Here is a 7,125-nt window from a genome sequence, read left to right as displayed (position 1 = left end):
TGTCTGTCCCTGGACCATTGACCGTGTCTGGTCCCTGGACCATTGACCGTGTCTGGTCCCTGGACCATTGACTGTGTCTGGTCCCTGGACCACTGACCGAGTCTGGTCCTTGGACCCCTCACTGAGTCTGGTCCCTGGACCACTGACTGAGCCTGGTCTCTGGACCACTGACTGAGCCTGGTCCCTGGACCACTGACTGAGTCTAGTCCCTGATCCACTGACTGAGTCTGGTCCCTGGACCACTGACTGAGTGTGGTCCCTGGACCATTGACTGAGTCTGGTCCCTGGACCACTGACTGAATCTGGTCCCTGGACCACTGACTGAGTCTGGCCTCTTGACCATTGATTGAGTCTGGTCCCTGGAGCACTGACCGTGGCCCTGGGACCAGACTCAGTCAAGGATGGCAGTGAACGTTGTTTTGAATTTTTCCCAAGGAATATCCATTATGACTCTATATTGACCTAAGGAAAGCTTTTGATGCAGTAGACCACGGCATCCTACTCCAAAAGCTTGACCATTACGGTATAAGAGGACACGAACTTATATATTTAAAATCCTACCTTACTAATAGATATCAATATGTCACCATTAAACTCACAACCTCATCTACACGACTATTTGATACTGGAGTGCCACAGGGAAGTGTCCTTGGTTCCCTGCTCTTCCTCTTACATATCAGTGATCTTCCCAACGTATCACAACACCTGTATTAAGTATGAGTTTATTGGATGACTGCCAATAAACTCACACTTTATACTGACAAAACTTTCTATATTATGTTTGGTAACAGAACAGGTGTTGCACAAACTGAACATTATGATTGACAACACTCTTATTGCTAAATATAATGAGGGCACATTCCTGGGCCTACACCTTGGCAACAACCTGAATTTCAGCACCCATATCCAATACGTAGCAAAAAAGTATCCAAAACGGCTGGGATCCTCTCTAAGATACGTTACTACGTACCACAATCAGCCCTACTCACACTATACTTTTCACTATCTATCCCTACCTCACCTATGCTATTTGTACTTAAGGCTCAACAGCAGCAACCCACCTAAAGCCAGTAATAACCCAACAAAAAGCCGCAGTAAGAATTATCACGCAATCCAATCTTAGGCATCACACCCCCCTTCTCCCATTCTTCAAGGATCTAAACTTACTCACTGAACATCCACACTTACTACTGTGCAATCTACATTTACAGAACCATAAATTCCAATTTTAATCCTAAACTAAAACGCCTTCTTGATAGTTGTGACAGGACCCATAGGCCCAATAACAGACAAAAAATCTCTATGACATTCCCGGTGTCCGGCTAACTCTATACAAACGTTCAATGTACGTTAAAAGGCCTGAAATCTGGAACTCTACCTGAAAACTCTAGAAATGTAGACTCAGGCAGCATTTTCAAAACTACTGTCAAAAAACATCTTTTCTCCCAAACACACCCCACCATCGACTAACTACATGAAAACCACCCACTCATGCAACATGGGAGAAAGGGACTACATAGTAGCTACAGTTCAGTCTGGGGAACATAAGATAGTCATTGCTGTGATGTATAACTCACCACAGAACTGCAGGAGGCCAAGAGAGGAATATGAAGAGAACAACAGAGCGATGGTAGACACGCTGGCTGAGGTGGCACGAAGAGCTCAATCTTGCAGAGCAAAGTTACTGATTATGGGTGATTTCAACCATAGGGAACTCGACTGGGAAAACCTGGAGCCTCACGGGATTCTTGACACATGGAGAGCCAAGATTATGGATGTGGTACTGGATCAACATGCATCAACACGTCAGGGACACTACCAGAGAGAGAGGGGAAGATGAACCAGGAAGACTGGACATTGTGTTCACCCTGAGCAGTTCAGACATTGGGGACATCACATATGAGAGGCCCCTTGGAGGTAGCGATCACGTGGTTCTGAGTTTTGGTTACATAGTAGAGCTGCAAGTGGAGAGGGTAACAGGAGTTGATTGAGAAAAGCCAAACTTTGAAAGGGGGGACTACACAGGTATGAGGAACTTCCTGCGGGAGGTTCAGTGGGCCAGAGAGCTGGTAAGAAAGTCAGTGAACGAAATGATGGAATAAGTAATAACAAAATGCAAGGCTGCAGAGGAAAGGTTTATTCCCAAGGGCAACAGAATTAATGGGAAGACCAAAGTGAGTCCTTGGTTTACCCGAAGGTGTAAGGAGGCAAAAACTAAGTGCATTAGAGAATGGAAGAGGTACAGAAGGTAAAGGAACCAGGAAAATAAGGAGATCAGTCGAAGAGCCAGAAACGAGTACCCACAGATGCCCAGAGACAGTATGAAAACGACATAGCATCAAAATTGAAGTCTGACCTGAAATTGCTGTTTAGCCACATTAGGAGAAAGACAACAGTCAAAGACCAGGTGATCAGGCTGAGGAAAGAAGGTGGGAAACTCACACGAAACGATCAAGAGGTATGTGAGGAGCTCAACAAGAGATTTAAGGAAGTATTCACAGAGGAGACAGGAAGGACTCTGGGAAGAAAGGACAGAGGGGGACACCAACAGGGAATACACCAACAAGTGCTGGATGACATACACACAATGGAGGAGGAGGTGAAGAAACTGCTAAGTGACCTTGATACCTCAAAGACAATGGGACTGGACAACATCTCCCCGTGGGTCCTTAGAGAGGGAGAAGAAATGCTGCATGTCCCATTAACCACAATCTTCAACACATCCCTTGAAACTGGGCAACTATCTGAGGTATGGAACGGCAAATGTAGTTCCCATTTTTTTAAAAAAGGAGACAGAAAAGAGGCGCTAAGCTACAGACCAGTGTCACTGACGTGTATAGTATGCAAAGTCATGGAGAAGATTATCAGGAGGAGAGTGGTGGAGCACCTGGAATGGAACAAAAGTGTAAATGACAACCAGCATGGTTTCATGGAAGGCAAATCCTATGTCACAAATCTTCTGGAGTTTTATGATAAAGTAACAGAAGTAAGAGACGAGAGAGAGAGGGGTGGGTTAAATGCATCTTCTTGGACTGCAAGAAGACCTTCGACACAGTTCCTCACAAGAGATTAGTGCAGAAACTAGAGGATCAGGCACGTATAACGGGAAGGGCACTTCAATGGATCAGAGAATACCTGACAGGGAGACAACAACGAGTCATGGTACGTGATAAGGTATCACAGTGGGCACCTGTGACGAGCGGGGTCTCACAGGGGACGGTCCTAGGACCAGTGCTATTTTTGGTGTTGCAACCCCTGAATGGGTTGCAATGATTATTATGTATATATATATATGTATATTACCTTTTCATATAATTTTATATTGCTTATATTTGCGATAATAGCTAAATCGTAAATATATTGCTTTATATTATTATTTGACTTAGTTATTTTGTTAGGTAGGATGTAACATATTATGTGCTCAGTTCAAGTCTTGATTGTCTAACTACTGTAATTATCGCTTGTGCTCGTTATCCTGCCGGCTTCTGTTGCTGAGCTGCAGCTGTCCACGAAGCTATCATGTGATCGAGGGGGGGGGGGTGTCCTCACCTCGCCTGAAGTATTCAGTCTGGTCTAGACTCTCTTGGAGGTTGGACGTATTCCAGACAAGTGCCTAAATCTCCCTTATTGGCCCTTGTTGGAAGATCTGTCTCATTATTCTTGTTAGTTCTGTAGAACTCTGTTCTCAGAACATTGTATAGACTTAGTGATTTTCGACGTTGTACTGAGGTTGTGTGTCGCGTAGACACTCTGAGCAACTCAGGTCCTGAGCTGTAGCTTCTGACCTAATTTGTACTGGTATCTGTGTATTGTCACAGTCAGGGATTTTCTTATGCTGAACTTAGATTCAGCAGTATGGGAGTTTTGTGACTTTTGTGGAGGATCTGCTGATGGTCCCTACTTAGTGGCGTTATATTATCTCCTTGTTCCTGATTTTGTGTCGCAGTTGCTTGTTATGTTGCTATTGGGCTTAGCATTCTTTTTATTGTTCAAGCAGACTGTTCTGATTGCCAGTCAGTCAAGAAGTTAGTTTATTTGAGGACTTTGTCAGTCACCTGTCTAAGTCTAGTCGAGTCGTGAGACATAGCGAACTACTTAGAGCACTTACACACATACACAAACTTACTTGTACATATTTGTAATATCTTATTAAATGCTAATGTACCAGACGGTACTTAAGAATTATAAATGTTATATGTGCTTTCAGCACAATACTATTGTACACGAGAGAAGTGATTATTATTTTGATTGTGTGATTAATTTAATTTAATTTAATAATATACCTCTAGACTTAATAAATTTATTAAATTTTAATTTCTCTAGTTAGTAGCCTACCAGTTGTAATCCTGAAGCACTATTGAATCATACTGAATTCTAATGGATAATTGGACAAGGATACTGACTACTTGTTACGAAAACCCAGTAACAGGCTGGATGCTAGAAGGGCAGTCCTTTCTAGTATTCACTGGAGATCTCTAAGCTTTTAGAATCGCGTTTTTTGTAACAAATGGGGGCCTGTCCGGGATGCTCTTGATCCAAGGTGTTGGAGAAATTGTCCAGTTTGACATACTAGTAACTCTATGATCAAACACTTTGAGTACTTTCCTAATCTGAAGACTTTGAGTTTAGTCTTGTACAACATACCAGGTGGATGTATGTACCTGACTGAGTCTCTTGATCCAAGGAGATGGAAATACTGTTTATGAGTTCTAGCTCTAAGACAACCAACACTAAAATTCCTATTAGGATTATAGTTTCCCATAATCACTCTCTCGTAGTACACTTATTTTCGTGATGTATGCCAAAGTGAAACAGTTAATTGATACTCTGACTTTGTCTGAGTTAAGTACATTAAAACTTCAGACGTGTTGGCGAGTAGCCAAATATCTCGGTGTGACGTATAACAGGAATTACACCGCAGAAACTGTCAGAGCGTTAATTAAAGATATATTGTTTCCTGCTCATACAGAGATGTCTGATTATGATTCAGATTCAGAAAGCCTAGTGTCACAATTAGGAAGTATGACTCTATTTGATTACTTAGAAGAAAGAGCAACTACGGCAGAAGTGTCTGAGCCTAGTGTAGCTCAGTTCTCGCTCACGCCTTCCCTCACCGACACAATAGTACAGAGTATAGCTGGTAGTATGACTCAGCCTAATACTAGTACAGTGTATGCTACACCTGTATCTACTTATCCTAGACCAGATCTAGACTCTCTAGAGACGGCTGGACGAAGTGTCCGACCTAAGGACCGTCCAGACCATGTTAGATTCCTTACTCCTCCATTACCCACTGGTCCTATCTCTCAGGAACAGTTTGAGAGGTTTGAACGCCTCATTATGTTGCAGACTGCACAAATAGAGGCACAGAGGAAATTGAACGAAGAAGATTTCCAGAGAGAAAATGTTCGTCTTGGAAGACAACAGACTGATAGATCACAGGACACATTTAATGTGCAGAAAGCTGCATCCATGGTTCCTAAGTTTTTTGAAAGTGACTTAGACACCTATTTTGATGTGTTTGAGAACCAGGCACGTGCTATGAACTGGCCACGTAAGCACTGGGCTACCTTGTTGCACACAGCTTTGACAGGAAGAGCTCAAACTTGTACTGCTGCTTTACCATTTGCCAAGTACATTAGTTATGACGCTGTCAAGCAAACTATTCTAGAGACATATAACTTGTTACCTGTAAGTTATCAAAGTGAATTTCGTACATTACAACGACGACAAGATCAAACTTGTGTAGAGTTTGCTCGTGAGAAAAAAGTTGCATTTGAGAGGTGGTGTAGGTCTGCCAAGTGTAACAACTACGACAGCCTTGTTCAGTTGTTACTACACGAAGAGTTTAACAACTGTATGTCTGCTGACATACAAGAATATCTGATCGATCATACTACCTCGGATATTCTGGAAACTGCAGCATTAGCAGACAATTACGAGATTTCTCACAAACTTGTACGTACTAAAACACAGAGAAACAAGGTAACTAAAAATTGTCCTAGAAGTTGGCAACCTAAATCAGCTGCTCATTGCCGGCCTGATGTACCTGCTACTGTAACTTCTCGTACCTTTACCAGGAAAACTCACAATCCTGAATCTGTCTCTGTGGCTAGACAGAAATCTGATATCGAGAAGAAGAAAGTTAAATGTACCTATTGTAACAGAAAAGGACATGCTAGAGAGTATTGCTATAAGTTAGAAAGAGATACGAGAAGCAGTCGTGCGGCTGGCGCCCCCACACAAGTCGTATCCTCTTCCGAGCAACAAAGGCACCAAAATCCTAGTAATACCTCTGATCCTACTGTTTTAGATAATATTACTCAGGATAGATGACTAGCGTCAGAAAGTGTATCTGACGAAAAGATTCGTTCAGCGATGAGTCCTTACTTTTCGAGAGGTAAAGTAGGATTTGACGAATCACATCTAACTGAGATAATTACTTTCAGAGACACTGGCAGTTATCTCACGTTATTAAGAGAAGATGTACTGCCCATAACTGATGATACCTATTGCAAGATAGATGTATTGTTAGAAGCCTATGGTGGGGCTGTTATAAAAGTACCTCTGCACAAAGTTTACATTGAAACAAGCTATTATACTGGTTATATTTCAGTGGGTATATCCAGTGGTGTATTTCCCATCAGGTCAGTGGACTTGTTGATAGGGAACGATATCCTTCATGCTGGTATATGTAAAGAACCACTTGTGATTGATAATAACACTGATGATAATTATGCCATTGAAGCTTGTAGAGAGAAGCCTATTTTATTTCCTCTCAGCGCAATTACTAGAGCTATGTCAAAGATACAACAACCATCCTTGTCTCCTGTTGAGTTAGTGGATGACAATGATTTGGGCTTGAATATGTTGTTTAGTGACGCTCTGCACCCAGGATCATTAACACTGACTCCCCCCGGTCATCAACCTAGTCAGGACACAACTGACGTTAAATTTCTAACTCATGATGATTTAATCAAGGATCAGTTTGTTGATCAGTCACTGGAAAGACTGAGAGATATAGCAGTTACTGAGAGTGAAGCAAAGGATCTCGATAATTGTTACTATTATAGTAACGGTGTACTGATGGAGAAAAATACATGTAAGTTGTCAGCTGATAGTGTT

The sequence above is a fragment of the Cherax quadricarinatus genome, chromosome 16 (assembly GCF_038502225.1).
Source record: "Cherax quadricarinatus isolate ZL_2023a chromosome 16, ASM3850222v1, whole genome shotgun sequence".
In the NCBI taxonomy this organism is placed as follows: domain Eukaryota; kingdom Metazoa; phylum Arthropoda; class Malacostraca; order Decapoda; family Parastacidae; genus Cherax; species Cherax quadricarinatus.
The sequence above is the reverse complement of the archived record's forward strand: the minus strand, read 5'-3'. Positions refer to the sequence as shown.